Here is a 16663-nt window from a genome sequence, read left to right as displayed (position 1 = left end):
TCGGAACCAGGGTCTGCGGGGCCACTAGGTGGGCACAACCCACCTGGGCGCGCCTGGAGGGGGCGCCCTAGTGGGAAGTGCTCACCCAGCCCCCCCTCCGGTGGTTCTTGGCTCCAGCATTTTCTATATATTCTGAAATAATTCTCCAAAGAATTTCGTTCCATTCAGAGAACTTTTGTTTCTGCACAAAAACAACACTATGGTAGTTCTGCTAAAACAACGTCAGTCCAGGTTAGTTTCATTCAAATCATGCAAATTAGAGTCCAAAACAAGAGCAAAAGTGTTAGGAAAAGTATATACGACGGAGACGTATCACCCGTCGGGGCCGACCCGATGTCATCATGGTTATGTGGTAAAGTCAAAGTAATTGTGTCCATAACACCAAAGGGGGATCTAAGTAATCACCCTCGATGGGTTCCACTTGATGTAACCGTCAAGGTGAACTTAGGAGGAATCACCCTCGATGGTTCACTCTTGATGGGTTGCACGACAGAGTCGTTATCAGATAGTGGTGAAGGAGGAATCACCCTCCGTAGACCATGACCAATTAACTACACTACAGAGGTCTCATCAAAAGTGATATACAAGGTATCACCCTCGGCACTCGATAGTAACCCTACAATGTCGTACAACTAAGGGGGTGTGCTGTGCTGTGTCGGGCCCTGGACGTCGATCACGTTGATCGAGTCATCGGTCATAAAGCGGGGGCAACAGTGACAAGGTGAGGGGTCTCTGGTGGATCACTAACCAACCTATACTAAGCATTTAGGATAAGCAGGTAAGGTACAAAAGCAGGTTACAAAAGCAGGCTATGCATCAGAATAAGATCATACAAAAGCAATTGCAATTCTAATGCAAGCATAAGAGAGAAGGGAATGGGCGATATCGAAATGATCAAGGGGGGTTTGCTTGCCTGGAAGCTCTGCTAAGAGTGGCTGACGTCAAGGGTGTAGTCGTAGTCAGCAGCGTCAGTCTTGGTGTCTACCAGAGAGAAGAGGGGAAAGAAACAATAAATATAAAGCAAACAGATGCATCACTATGCATGACATGGCAATATGCAGTGCTACGGGTGACCTAACGCAGCACTACATGATACAGATAAAGAGGGAAAACATCTGGCAATGTTTTCCCGGTGTTTGGCATTTTTCGGACAGATGAATCTGGGGGAAGGATCCATGTTCATCATGCTAGAGACACGTGACAGATGAATGGATTGCATATTCGGATTTGTTACATTTTTGTGAGCAATTTTCATGTATAAATTATTTTCATCCGAATTACGGAATATTTTATATTAATATTCATAGTTTTAAACATTTTCTGAATTTATTATTTAATCAGAAATGAATTTATTGCATCAGCACTACGTCAGCATGACGTCAATTCCTGAGGGCATCGCGCACTGAGAGGTCAAGGGAGTGGCCCATCGGTGCCATCCTCCTCTACTTGGTGGCCTCCATGGATGCGGAGACCATGTTGCCAGATCTGTGTTGGCCGACCGAAACGGTCTCGGAGGACGGTCATCGGCCGCAGCCTTGCCATCTACCTCCAACAGTCGTCTAATACCCCATTGCTACTGGCTTGTCGTGCACCTTCCCAACAAACATTGCCGACAGCCTCACGGATCCCGACATCGCCAGGCTTCCTCACCTCCCTCCCTGCTCCCTTGACGGACCTCCTTGGCTCCCAGCTGCGCGTACGTAGCACCGGCGCGGTCCCGCGGCCGTGTCAACACCTCCCCGAGTAGGCAACCCACACGCACAACACTCTCGACTGCACCAGGTGCTTGTGGTATTGCCTCAAAGAATGTAGTGTTAATCTTTTTGACCAGGGTTTGCAAAAATCACTACGTTGTCAGCATATAAACTAACACACAGCTTGACCTCTCGCCCCGGCAGGGGAGCTAGTATCCCATCCTCGATAACTTTGTCGATCAGACGGTGCAGAGTGTCAATTGCGAGGATGAATAGCAACGGTGATAGGGGTTCACCCTGCCTGAGCACGCGGTGATGTCTAACCGAAACTCCTAGTGCCCCATTAACTAAGAAACACGATGATGTGGATGATAGAAGCAAAGCAATCCAATCTCGCCAGTGTACACTGAACCCCATCTCGCGAAGAAGCTCAAGGATGAACTCCCAAGATACAAAATCGAAGGCCCTTGCAATATCTAACTTGATTGGAAGTGCTGGTTTTCTCTTGTGATGGAGGGAATTGACGAGGTTTTGGATGTACATGAAATTATCATTTAGGCACTTCGTCTTCATAAACGCGCTCTGCGCCGGCAAGATGAGCGAGCCAACTTTCTCTGGCAGACACATGAAGAACCTTAGTGATCCGTTTTGCAATTGAATTGATCAGACTGATTGGCTTGAAATCCTCCATTGCTTCGGCACCATCCTTTTTTGGCAGCAGCGCGACGAGGGCCGAGTTGATCCTTGCAAAGTTTTCTCCCGACAGACTATAAAATTGATGAAAAACATCCATGATCTCTTCCTTGATTATGTCCCAAGCCATCAGCCCCGACGCCTTCTCCGCCAGGAGGCCAACACGGCAGCCTTCCGTAAAATGGTTGTCGATCCCTCCGCTGGGAGGCCAGCACGGCCGCCTTCCGTAAAAGGGTTGTCGAGCCCTCCACCGGCCACCATGGGCAGCTACAACTCACGCTCCACTGCCACGTTATTTTTTATGAATGTTGTGTTTGTTGAATCCTCTGGAGCGAGTAGGTTAGATGATTCATGGTAGTCCTACCTTCTCCTTGAGCTCCTGGTGCCAGCCATGGTGACGGTGGCCCGTGATGGCAGAGAGTAGCGGTGGCGGTGCTTCCCGTCAGCACTGCACTAACCCTAGATCGGTAGGGGATGTAGGTGGGGTGTACGGCATCGCGACGAACCTCGTGTTGCGAGCCGTGGCCCCCACCTCTTTATATAGTGCAGGTGACAGGGGGTCTTCAACCATAGTGGTTTGAGCGCCCCCGATCAGGGCGCGGATCTGAGGGCCCGGTGGGCCGTTGGGCCCACATGATGGAGATCATCCTAACATTCTCCCCCTTGATCTCAACTTTTACTTTTGACCTTATACTTTTACTTTACTCGTTTCATAACAGATCAATACATAGAACATGTTTCATTGTCACAACTCAATTACCAATAGAATCAGATAGCCACAATGTACCTTTCTATTTTTGAAACAAATTATTTAACCTGGGGCCTTTTATTGTCCGGAAATCTTAGACTATACCATAAAACCCATGTCGATAGTGTGTTCTCCGAACACACTCGACGGTAAGCCTTTAATAAGCAGATCTGCAAACACTTGTCTGTTGCTTTTATGCTTCAAGCATTTCTACATAATTCCAGACTTTCTCCTTTACAACGCATAACTCTGTGTCAGTGTGTTTGGCATCAACACTTGACTCGTTGTCATAGGAGCAAAAAACTTAAAATGGTTATCGCTGTTGTCAACCATTATGAACTCCGGGTATAGGTCTCCTTAACCATTTTGCCTGTCCCTCAGCCTCATATCAAGCTATAACTGTCGGATTCGGGGTTCCGCGGACCCTTGAGAGGTTTGAACTCTCGGGTGCGTGCGAAGAACTCATCCTCCCCAGTCTGCCTACTCGCTCATCTCACGGCCTAGCTCGATGAACTGAATGTAGAAGGGACACAACATTTTATCCTCGTTCGGGCCACCTTGCGGTGTAATACCCTACTCCAGCTTTGTGGTGGATTGCCTCGAGGGGCTGGATGAACTAGTACAGTGGTGGAACAGCCTCAGGATGTGAGGTGTTCTTATGCTCGATGAGCTGGTGGGTGTGAGCATGGTCTGAATGATCCATCCCCTTCTATGGTGGTGGCTAAGTCATATTTATAGTGGCCTTGGTCCTCTTCCCAAATGTAAGGTGGGAAGGGATCCCACAGCGACCAAATTTGAAGGGGGACAGCTAGTACATGCTATCCTAACAAAAGTAGTCTTCGCCTGCAAAAGCCTCTGGTCGTGACGTTGTGGTGGGCTCGGCGATGACCTCCGTCCTGGTGGTCTTGGTCTTGTTGCACCGGAATGGAAACCTTTGGCTGTACCATCTTCAAATACCTCCTGATGAACATTGGCATTTTCTAGGTGATTTCAATTTCATCCGCTCTCTTGACAATAGAAACTTGCCGGGTGGGGATGTTAATGACATCTTCCTTTTTAATGAGATCATTGGCCACCTAGGGCTTTTGGAATTACCTTTGAAAGGAAGACGCTTTACTAGGTCCAACATGTAGGAAAATCCACTGTTGGAACAGTTAGATTGGTTCTTCACAACATTTGACTGGATTTCCTATTATCCGAATACAGTGGTCCTCCCTCTTGCCAAAACCTCTTCTGATCATGTGCCCTGTGTCGTCTCAATTGACACAACCATACCAGCTATAAGAGCGTTTCATTTTGAAAAAATTTGGGTGGAGATGCCTGGCTTCTTTGAGTGTGTCACACAGTCCTGGGGTGCACCAGTTTTTGCCGACTTGACTGCAGCAGGGTCATTTCAAAGAAATTTAACAAGAGATGGAGCAAGAATCTATCTTATATCAAACGGCTCACTTCGGAATGTAACAAGGTTATATTATATTTTGATCAGCTTGAAGAAAGGAGGCTCCTCACCACACCCGAGTTTAATTTTAGGAAGATAGTCAAGTTGCATTATGAGGAGCTCTTGAGGGTGCACTACATCTATTGGAAGCAGCGATGCACCATCCGATATATCAAGGTGGTGGAGGAAAACTCATTTTTTTCATGCGATGGCTTCAGAAAGGATGAGAAAGAATTCCATAGCTAGCCTCACGGTTGAGGGAGGAGCCCCGGTGTCTGATCACCAGCAAGTGGCGGGAATTATGTGGAACTCTTTCAAAGGTAGAATGGGTCAGGCCCAGGGCATTTCCATGGGCTTTGATCTGCCTGTTTAATTCAGCTTGTGCCTGACTTGGATGAGCTCTCCCGCCTCTTTTCTGATGATGAAATTGCCAAGGTTTTAAAAGAGCTACCAGTTGACAGGGCACCTGGGCCCGATGGCTTCAATGGTCTTTTTGTCAAGCGGTGTTGGACCATCATCGAGCCAGACTTTCTGAGACTGATCAAGGATTTTTATGAGGGGAATCTAGCCTTGGAGAACATAAATGGGTCTCTAATTACTCTCATACCCAAAATGCTCTCCTCCGAAAGCCCTAATGATTTTAGGCCCATCTCCCTCACAAACACGTGCCTCAAATTCTTGACCAAGCTTCTGGCTAATCGTTTGCCAAGTGTAATTCTCAAATGCATCCACAAAAACCAATATGGATTTCTTAAGAGCCGAGGATTGTTTGGCATGGACTTTTGAATACATCCACCAGTGCAAGCAGTCCAAAAATCCTATTGTCATTCTCAAGCTTGACTTTGCCAAAGCCTTTGTCACGATTGAGCATGTGGTTATCTTGCAGATACTAAGATTCAAAGGTTTTGATGATAGGTGGATCTCATGGATAAAAGAAATTCTATCTTCTGGTAGTTCTTCTGTTCTGTTAAATGGTGTCCCAGGCAAGCAGTTCAAATGTAAGTGTGGAGTAAGACAAGGTGACCCCCTCTCACCTCTGCCTTTTGTTTTGGCCGTGGATTTGCTACAAACAGTGGTTAATGACATGTTAGCTCGAGGAGTCATCACTTTGCCTATCCCCTCTCAAAATCCAGACTTTCCCATTATTCAGTATGCAGAGGATACAATTGTCATTCTGCCTGCTGTTGAGGAACAGTTGGTGGCCATGAAAAACATGCTCCTCACCTTCCAAGAGTCCATTGGTCTGAAGGTGAATTTTATGAAGTCCTCTTAGATCCCTTTAAATATGGATAATGATCTAGCTACAAGATTGGCTGCGGTGCTGGGCTGCAAGATTGGCACTACTCCTTTTACCTATCTGGGCCTACCAATGGGTACCACAAGACCTAGGATTATAGATTTTATGCCTATGGTCGACAGAGTTGAAAGAAGACTCTCTTGCAGTTCTTCAATGCTTAATCAAGGCTCCAGACTTCAACTCCTTTGCTTCAGTCTTGACCTCTATGCCAATTTATTTCCCGTGCTCTCTGAATATTCCTCCTAGGATTATTAAACAACTAGACAGGATCTTCAGACAGTGCCTTTGGAGAGGCAACAGTGACACCCCAAAACAATCCCTTGCTGCATGGAATTTGGTCTGTCGGCCCAAGGAAAAAGGTGGCCTTGGGATAATTAACCTTAACATTCAGAACTAGGGGCTTCTTATTAAGCATCTGCACAACTTTTATAATAAAGTGGACATTCCCTGGGTCTCCTTGATTTGGAATTCATATTATGATGGGGTGGTGCCTCACGCTACTGTGATGACATGATCTTTCTGGTGGATAGATGTTTTTAAGCTTTCTGACACATACAGTGCAGTTACATCAGCTCATGTCAACATAGGCGACTCTGTAATGTTCTGGTTGGATGCTTAGCAGGTGGGTGGCTCCACACTGCCCCTCTTCAGAAGACTACCAAGATTGTTCTCTTTTGTTAAGGATGATAAAGCTTCTGCTGCTGAAATCCTTAGTTCCCCGGACCTCTTCTCTTTGCTCTATTTGCCTATATCTCAAGAAGCCGCTAAGGAACTGAGGATTCTTGAGGACTAGATGTTGAATCTTCCAAGGGATCCACACTCTGCTGATGTCTGGACCTGGGTAGGGAAATCTGGTGCCTACTCTACAAAAAGCTTCTACAACATAATGCATACTCATATGCCTGCAATCCAGACATGCAAATGGCTTTGGAAGAGCAAATGCACCACGAAAATTAAAGTCTTTGGATGGTTGTTATTCTTTGATCGCCTAAACACCAAGGATATGCTTGTCAGAAGACATTGGAGGCTGCCTCATGATGACAATCAATGTGTCATTTGTGCTGCTCAGGCTTATGAAGACAGACTACACCTTTTCATCAACTGTACATTCAGCAACAGAGTCTGGAACTATCTGGGAATTGACTCGATTGGTGGGGATGACTTGCAGCATTGTATTTCTCATGCAAGGAGATCCTTCAGAACCCCCTTCTTCTTTGAAGTGATGCTTACAGCTGCTTGGAATATTTGGATTTTGCGCAATGGCAGAACTTCTAGAGGAGAGAGGGCCTCTTTTGCTAGGTGGAAATGTAATTTTGTACATGATGTAACTCTACTTTCTCATAGGTTAGCCAGTTCAACCAGGGACTCTCTTCTGGCTTGAGTTAACTCCCTACCATAGATTATAGGTAAGTTTGGGTAGGGTTTTTTTGTCTTTTTGTAAATATGCCTAACTGTAACTGTTATCTCTCTTTGAGGTTGCAATAAAAGACTGTGGGGCTTTGCTCCACAGTAGTTAGTTTCAAAACAAAGGAAACCTTTGGCTGATTCCTCAGGACCCCGCGCCTGCGGTTGCCTCCTTAGCACAAAAGAGGAAACCGGTACACTGCGCCTGCTGGCGCCCGCCTGGCCTTGGTCATCATGGCTCACGTCATCTGTACCTCACGAGGTGAGCCTTGCATAGAAATCCCCGCTCCTCAGGAGCCGGCCTGAGGAGGCCGCCCCTCGAGGAGGTCTTGGTGTCGTCCGCCTCGCGAGGCTTGGCCCCTCGCGAGGGTCTTGGGTTTTTGATCCTGAAGTTGGGCCGTACCAGGCCGTCGATGGAGCCACTTCATGGCCCGCAAGCAGGCAAGTCTGGGTACCCCCGGTCCCAGGACGCCGACAGTAGCCCCCAGGCCCAAGGCGCGCTCGAACTTGGCTTCCAGGTCAAGCCAAGGGGCAAGTGCGGAGCGCCGCGGGCCCTAACTGTCTGCGGCCTCGGTTGACGTGTGGTGATTGATGGGACGTGGGCGTCTCTACTTCCCCACACTGCCTCGGCAACTGCTCCTGGCTGACAAAAAGGTTGGCGCCCACTGCGGGGCATTCATTGCCCGTCCTTCATCTTGCTCCAGATCCCCTTCTCCTTCTGCCCTAAAAAACTCTAGATCCGCCGAATCTCTTCCCCAAGCCCGCGACCAATGGCCACCGACAAGGCGAAGTCCTCGGCCGCTGCCGCATGCTCACCCTCTTGGTTCGAGCCTGCCCTAAGCGCGTCCACCGTCGCTGAGGAGAAGCACCTCGCCGCCGCGCTCCAGCTGACGGCGGGCAGCAGCAACGAGGGGGGAGAGACGGCGCTCCGGGTCGGCTCTGCCAAGCCGGAAACCTTGGGCGGCACCTTCTACCCTTCTTCCTACACAGCATCTTTGCGGGGATGGTCCCCCCTTTCTACACCTTCTTCTACGCCGTCCTCCGCCACTATAATCTCCACGCCCTCCATCTTCATCCCAACTCCATCCTCCTCCTGTCAATTTTCACTTTCTACTGCGAGGCGTTTGTGGGGGTGATGCCCTCCGTGGCGCTGCTCCGCCATTCTTCTACCTCCGGGTCAACGGCAGCCAGTGTTTGGGGTGCGCCAACTTCATCGCGGCCAATGGCAGCAACGCGATTTTGCGGGCCGGGAAGAAGGTGGATGATTTTCGGAACAAGTGGATCTTCATGGACGCCAAGCGCTCCTACCCCCGGCTGGAGATGCCGACCGGGCTGCCGACACCCCACGAAGGATGGTCTCACGAGAAGCTCACCGCTCCCCGTGTGGAGCAGTTGATGGAGAAGATGGTGGCCGACCTGAAGCCGGACGACCTAAGGGCGGAGAAGCTGACGGGCGCCATGATCATCAAGGAGTTCTTGATACAGCGCCTGGCTCTGCTCCAGGCGCACTCGCGCCCCCTGTGGAGGCTCAAGGGCACGGAAGGCGACGTTCGGCTGCGCCCGGACAACTTGTCTGACGAGGAGCTGAACAAGGTTGTGCACCTCCTGCTCGGGAAGGACCATGGTTGCCCCCCGGACACCCATCTTTCGCTGCACCGCCGCCTCGACGGGGAGAAGATTGCCGACGCCATGCCCGTCTTCAACAAGCGCGGGCTCGTGCCTCTAGCGCCTTCTCGACCCCCGGGCTCCCCGGTGACGGTGTCCTCCGGCGAGTCCGACGAGGAGGAGAAGGCAGGCTCGGAGGCAACTTGGGAAGGTGCAGGGGAGACCTCTCCCCTGCACTAGTCTGATCTTCTCCGCGTTCTTCTTGACGACGACGACGCTGGCGAGCACCCGGTCAGGGAGTCACCACGCTCCACCGGGGTCACCACGCGGTCCAAGGGAACCCCTCTGAAGAAGCTGAAGCTAGGGGTCCCGAAGAAGGGCAGGTCAGCACTGATCTCCCGAGGCGATGCCCCTGCCTCGTTGCCAGCCGCCACCATTGCAAAGCCGGTCGTGCACCTGTCTGCCCCTGTGGGCACGACGGCTCCCATGCCCATGTAGTCTGCGGGCCTCGCGCTCCTGAAGAGGATGAGGGATTATGTCGCCACAGACTAGTAAGCGTGCCATCTTGTCTTTGTTTCTTGATTTTGTCGTAGTGTCCTGACGTTTGCCTCCTCTGTGTCCAGGCCAACACCGGTGGCAAAGAAGAAGAAGGAGGGGGCCAGAGCCACCGAGGCCAAACAGCTTGCCGCGGTCGCGCCACCCTCGGCGTAGAAGGATGGGGCCGGCCCGTGCGCTCGCACGTCCGAGTCGCCCTCCCGAGGCTCGGAGGCCCATCCTCAGGAGGAGGCGGTCTCTGCGGCTAGGCCGACTCCGGAGGCGCCCTCCCTCAGCTCGCCTGCTGAGGTTCCGAAGGCCTCGGAGCCCCGGGCCCTTTCTGCTGCTGCTACTTCACCCATCCTGGCTCCTGCGCCGTCTGCTCCCCCGTCCATCGTGTCGTCGAACCGCGGCTCTTCTGCCGCGCCTGGTGCTCTGGAGGAGGCTCTTTTCGTGTTGAACCACCTTCGTGACGACCTTCAGGGCGCCGACTGGCACCTGGCGTCGGGGCACCTGGAGCAGATCTCAGGATGGCTCCGAGCCAACGCGTCTTGTCAGGACCCCGATCCTAAGTCACACCGATCTAGCATGTAACACATCATATCGCTTTGCGGCCTCATGCACGGTATTCCCACGGGTGCCACCTTACCTGCTCGGGACCGTTTGCGCCTTTTGGCTCACGTATATGATAGTGTCGCTAGCATCCATATGACAGAGAACCCGGGCTGACATGACTAGTCGTAAACCCAAAGTGGCACTAACTTACAGGGACATGCATACATGACCCAGCAACGAACGCGTCGGTCATCAGAGAGTGAATCCGGGCTGTAGCAGCTGGGCTAACAGGACTCCGGAGAATCCGGGCTGTAGCAGGCTAACAGGACTCCGGTAGACACCGCGTGACATTTCCCCAAAGGGACAGACACAGGAACGAAGAAGGACACATGCCGGCCAGCCTAAGTGTTCTGGAGCAGTAGCAAGCTACCATGGCTCAGTGGAAGCACTAGGAGGCATTTCCCGGTAAGAGAGGCTATCAAGGATAAACAACTAGGTCGTCGGATCCCACACATACCAAGCATTTCAAGTCATACACACAATATGCTCGATATGTGCAAATACAACATGGCATCACACCAAAACTCTACAACTCAAAATATTTATTCATTAGGCTCTGAGGAGCCAAGTATTACAAACATGGGTCTCATGACCCAACATACAGAGCATACAAGCAACAAGCACATGCGGAAGCTTAACTTGTCTGAGTACAGACAACTACAAAAGAAAAGCTGAGAAGCCTGACTATCTACAAGATCATGCCGAGGGCACAAGATCGTAGCTGAGGTAACAAGCTAAACGTCGAAGTCCACGCGGAACTACTAGCGAGACTGAAATCTCTCTGCAAAAACATAAATTAAGCAAACGTGAGTACAAATGTACCCAGCAAGACTTACATCAGAACTATCTACACATGCATCGGTATCAACAAAGGGGGTGGTGGAGTTTAACTGCAGCAAGCCAGCTTGACTCGGTGGCTATCCTAAACTACGACTGCAAGTAACTCTTTTGATGTGGCGCACACGAGTCCACATATTCACCATATCAATACACCACTATGGATCCGCTCCCATCTCCCTACGAGAACACCATCCATAGCACTCACGCTTATCTTGCGCATTTTAGGGTATCCACTTTCACTTGTCTATGAACTGTACAGGCAACCCAGAAGTCCTTTACCGCGGATGCGGCTATTCGAATAGATGATGTTAACCCTGCAGGGGTGTACTGTTTCACACACGCTCTCGCCACTTACCACCATGTACACGTTGTGTATCTCGGCAACCTTCAAGCGGAAGCCTGGCGAGTGAGTCAGCCATGACCTGACTAACCACACAAGTCTCTAGTCCAGGTTTATCGGCTATTCGGGTTCCATACGCAAGGAGATCCGGCCGGGGTGTCACTCACGGCCCTAAACGATGAGAGCAGGGTTCCCGAGGCACTAAACGGGCGTCCCGGTACACCGTGCCTCGCGTCTCTACCGCATCATAGCCCACCCCTAGGGTCAGCGCTACGCACGGCCCCCAACACATATCCTACAAACACTAGAAACTAGTTGCAACTCCTGGACAGAGACCAAGGCAATTAATAAGTCGAGAGGGGCACTTAAGCATTCCAATGCGTGGTAGTAGCTGTTCATGGATCACAAACACAGAACTCAGTTCCTGAGCACGGCTGCAATGAGACAACCCACCATGTACTCCTACATGGCCTCTCACCACTACCTTTACCAAATTGTGTTCACACACTTAGCTCTCAACAGTAGGACATGTTCACCACATTCCAATTCATCCCCGATGAATCAGACCTGACTCAACTCTAAGCAGTAGCAGGCATGACAACAAGCATGAATGAGTAGGCACATCAAGGCTCAAACAACTCCTACTCATGCTAGTGGGTTCCATCTATTTACTGTGGCAATGACATGTCATGCAGAGGAAAGGGGTTCAACTACCGCAGCATGTAACAGTTGAATCGTTGTTGTCCTAATGCAGTAAAAGAGAACATGAGCGAGAGAGTGGGATTGTATTGGAATGAACAAGGGGGTTTTGCTTGCCTGGCACTTCTGAAGATAGTATAGCTCTTCATCGGTGTCATCGAACTCATCGTCAGAACTACGTCCACTGAAAGGGGACAAATACCGGCAAACAGAGAAAGAACACAATCAATGTAATGCAACAATATGATGCATGATCATGACATGGCAATATGCTGTTGATTGAGCTAATGCAACTAGAAACCATATTAAATGAAGTTGGTTTGAACCAAAGTTCAAATTCAAACTCCATATGTGATTATTTAAATGCCAAACATTTGATTTGCCCTATTCAGAAACTATAAGTTGTTCTAACATGCATGAAAATGCCATAAACAGATTCTTTAGATTTTTCTGATAGTTTTTCATATATAAATTATTTCATTTGGAGTTATGGTTTATTTTCTATGATTTTTAGAAGTTTGTAACATTTTATGGAATTTCCTATTTTAAAAATATGATTATTCCAGTAAATGTATTTATGACGTCAGCACCATGTCACAGTGACTTCAGCAGTCAACTGCGTCAGCCGGGTCAAACCTGACGTCTGGGGTCCACACGTCAGTAGCACAGTGCTAGCTAGTGATTAGGTTTAAGTTAATCTAGGAATTAGTCAGGCTGGGGCCCACATGTCTGTGAGTTAGTGGGTCATTAGCTTAGTGCTAATTAGTTCTTAGGTCGGCTTTTAGCCGCCGGCGACGAGCAGACGCGGCGGCGAGGCTCGGGTTTCGCCCTCCGGCGACCAAACATTCGGCGGAGGTGCTCTACGGTCAGCTGGGGGTGAGCCGCATCCAGTGGTGCAGTTGGCATCGCCGGAGACGGACCAGAGCGACGGCGGTGACAACGGTTGCGGCAGCCGGAGCTCGGCTAGATGCGAGCGCAGGGCTGCAGCTCGACTCCGAGTGAACAGAGAGCACAGGTAGAAGCTACGGGGCAGCAGGATCTCGACCAGATGCTCAGACGCGGCGTTGGCCCATCGTGACGACGACGGCGTCATTCGCGGCGGTGGCAAGCCTCGGCCGGAGGGGAGCTATGCCTAGAGGGCGCGCGGGGCGACAGGAGTAGGGGGGAAGGGGCGGAGCTCACAGCGGATCTTCTGCAGGGCTCGGTGCGCTCGGGGAGGCGTTAGGGAGGACGCACGGTCGCCGGCGATCTCGGCAACCCGAGGAGGAAGAAGACATCGGGGCGGCGCTTCGGGGGTCTTCCAGTCGCGTGGCTCCGTGAGAGGGTCGGGGACGAGGTTGCGGAGCTCGGGAACGGCTCGGGGCATCGACGGGATGGCGGTGGCCGCGGCGAACGGCGTCGGTGGCAATGGCAGCGCTCGACTGTGGGGAGGAGAGCGAGACATAGGAGGGGATGAGGACGAGCGACGGGCGAGAGGGACCGGGGTGGCGCGTGGCGGCTTCTGGAGCCTCTCCTGCGTCGGCAGAAGCAGGAGGTGGCCTCGCGCGTGGACACGCGTGGCGAGCACGCGCCCCTCATCCTCCTGGCGGGAGGTTGGGGGTGACTGGCTGCTGCGGGTGGGCTGGGCCGCCAGGTGGCTGGACTGCCAGGTGGGCTGCACAGGAGGTAAGCGCCAGGTAAGGTTTTCTCCTCTCTCTTTTCCATTTCTGTTTTTCTATATTCTGTAACTTTAGGGCTTTATTAAAAATACCAGAACAAACTCAAAATTCATGTAACTTCTCAAGGCTACTGTTTGGAATATTTCCAACAGTAAACATTTTAGTTCATGAATATTTGGACATTTAAAATATTATATAGCATTTAAATGCCCAAATGCAAATAACATACGATTTAATTTAGTGAACCAATGCTGTCCTAGAAAAATGTGAACCATTTTTGTCAGAGGTTCTAGACCAAGGCAAAGATGATGATCATTTTTGAAGGGCATTTCAGGTTCATTGAAAAAGTATTTTAGTGACCCTAGTTGGATTAAGTGGTGCTGGGGGTTTCTGCCATCCCCATTTCAACTTTAATTGAAACTTAAACATGATGCAACACAAGATGCTAGCACTAAGCATTACCAGAACTAGGGATGTGACACGTCTGTCAGGGCAGCCTGGCGCCAGGCCGTGCCGGCCTTAGGGGGGTGAGCAGGTTGCCGGCCAAGCCGCGGTCGCCCGCGACATGGCGGTGAAGGACGCCGAGGCTGCCGAGTGGCGGAGGCTGAGCTGAAGACCCTCTGTGACAAGAAGCCACCGAGGCTCGTTAGCACGAGGCGTGGGAGGAGGAGCTGAAGGCCCAGGAAGCTGCAGTTGCCGACCGTGACACCGAGCTGGAGCAAGCGGCACAGAAGTAGGCCGTGGAGCACGGCCGCCTGGAGAAGTTGAAGGAGGAGGTGGGGCGGAAAAGGCCCAGCTGGAGGCCAGGGTAAAAGTTCTTGCCGAGGGGCGTCCCGCCTTCGACTCCCTTGAGCAGAGGTCCCGCAAGGCACTACGGGGTCTCTATGGGAGGGGGTTGAAGGAGCCATTGGTGACTGCAGAGGAGGGCCCCGCAGAGCTGCTCCCCCAGCTTGTCACGACACTCGAGGGTGTTGTTGTTGGGGTCGGCCCCATGGTGGAAGGAGAAGCCCGCGCGCTCTCTACCTCGGCTATGATGCGCGTCTTCAGCCACCTCCATCTTCGCGACCCCAGCTTCGACTTTGGTGCCTTGCTTGCGCCTATCGACCCGGAGCGTTGCACCGCCGCTGCCGAAGCAGTGAAGGACCAGGTGGAGGCCCTGCTGCGGAAGTTCCTCGCCATCGACCCCGCGACCACGACTGATGGCGCCGCCGACCCCGCGGCCACGGCTGATGGCACGCGCGACGGCGACGTCGTCGACGACGGGGCACCCCTCGCGGGCGACGGCAGCACCCAAGGCTGAAGAAGATGCTCGACGGTGGCGCTCCCCTCCATTTTATCTCCTGCAACATGTATCGTGCCTTGTGGAGGCGTAAAAACTTATATGCTTGGTACCTTTAAGAGACAGTATGTTTTGTAACAATTTGCTAGGATTTTGCGATTTCCTTCCCGTTTGCTTTAATGTTCTGCGTCAGCAGGGCCTGGCGCCGCGCATACCTCAGCCGCCGTTGGGTCGTCCGGATCACTAGGACGAGACCAAGGGGCGAGGGGCTACGTGACCAGTTAGGCTCCTGAGTCACGATGCTTAGGAGTCCCCCTTGACGTACAAACAACTCTCGGGAAGGAGATGCGAGAGTAGGCCTTAGCGTTCTGCGTCGGCAGGGCCCGGCCCCGCGCATACCTCAGTCGTTGTTGGGTCGTCTAGATCACCAGGACGAGGCCAAGGGGTGAGGGGCTACGTGACAAGTTAGGCTCCTGAGTCCCGATGCTCAGGAGTCCCCCTTGACGTACAAACAGACCTCCATACCTTCCCTCGCCGAGGTCTCGCTCGGGAGGGGCGCGCGAAGACCAGGTCCGAGGGACCTGGCAGGGTGGCGTACGCTAGGCGTGACCTAAACGTAGCCCCCGTGCCCAGCCCCCTCACGCGACTCTCCCAGAGGGAAAGTGTTGCGGTGAGGCTGAACACCGAGCCTAGCAGCTCCCTGAGGTTATTGCGGCCATGGGGCCGCCCTCAGTTGTTTATCACCAGCGCAGAGCATGGCGCTTCCGCACTTGCACTGGCATAGCCGCTCCTCGACCATGTCAACTGCCAGCACAGAGCATGGTGCTTCCACTGGTGCATGGGTGGGGGCTCCCTCTGAGTGAAGCCCCCGGGGCGTGTACAGCTTCGCCCTGACACGTGGCTTGCACGACAGGGCTAGAGGAGGTGTGTCTGGGCACTCGTGAGCCAACGTGGGACTCACAAGGCCCTACCTCAAGGCGGGTTGCACCTGAATTTGCTTTGGAACACTTGCAATGGTCCTGCAAGATGGTTAGGCAACCTGCGCCGAATGAATCTCCTGACGTTATCACATGAGAAGGCCAAACACCAACGACCCTAGGAGGTGACATGAACGGGGCCGGCCTGCCAGACAGAGCTCAGTCGTTGGGTTTGTTGACGCTGCAGGGACGGACCCGAGCACAGACACCGTGCCCAGTCTTCTCATGCGAAAATCTTGAAGAAAGACAACCGACGCGTGGCTCTCGTGGTGACGAGGCACCGGGTCACGCGCCCTAGCTCATTCGCCCGCGGTTAGCTCATGCGAGAACAAGGCACCAAGGGCCATGGGAGGTGGCAAGCACGGGAGCTGGCCCGCGAGCCAGAGCTCAGGCTCTTGGGTTTAGTGACGCTACAGGGACTAACCCGAGCACAGACGCCGTGCCAGTCCTTAATCATGAGGCGGTCATGGGTGGGTTTGCGAGGGCGTACGACGTTCATGGCAATGAAGTACCGGGCAGGCAGATGATAACCTTGCAACAATTCATGGATAGGGTAGAGCTAGTTCTGATAGATGCAAAACGATACACGCCACAGGGACGGACCCATGCGGCCTGAGGATGATGCAGCCTGAGGGGCGCCCCCAACTGAATAAACTGGAAAATGTCACCTGACATCATTGCTGAAGAGATGTTGGAGTAGCTGAAGACGCGCGTTGAAGAAGTCGCTCCTCACGAGCCACCTGGGTCCTGAACCTCGGGAGGCTCTGGGGGCTCTGGGGGCTCATGCAGAACCGTCGCCATTTCCGTCAGGACCACCTGGTGCCTGGCCTCCTGAGCCGCCA

This window comes from Aegilops tauschii, chromosome 4 (assembly GCF_002575655.3).
Source record: "Aegilops tauschii subsp. strangulata cultivar AL8/78 chromosome 4, Aet v6.0, whole genome shotgun sequence".
NCBI classification, from domain to species: Eukaryota; Viridiplantae; Streptophyta; class Magnoliopsida; order Poales; family Poaceae; genus Aegilops; species Aegilops tauschii.
This window is presented reverse-complemented; position numbering follows the sequence as displayed.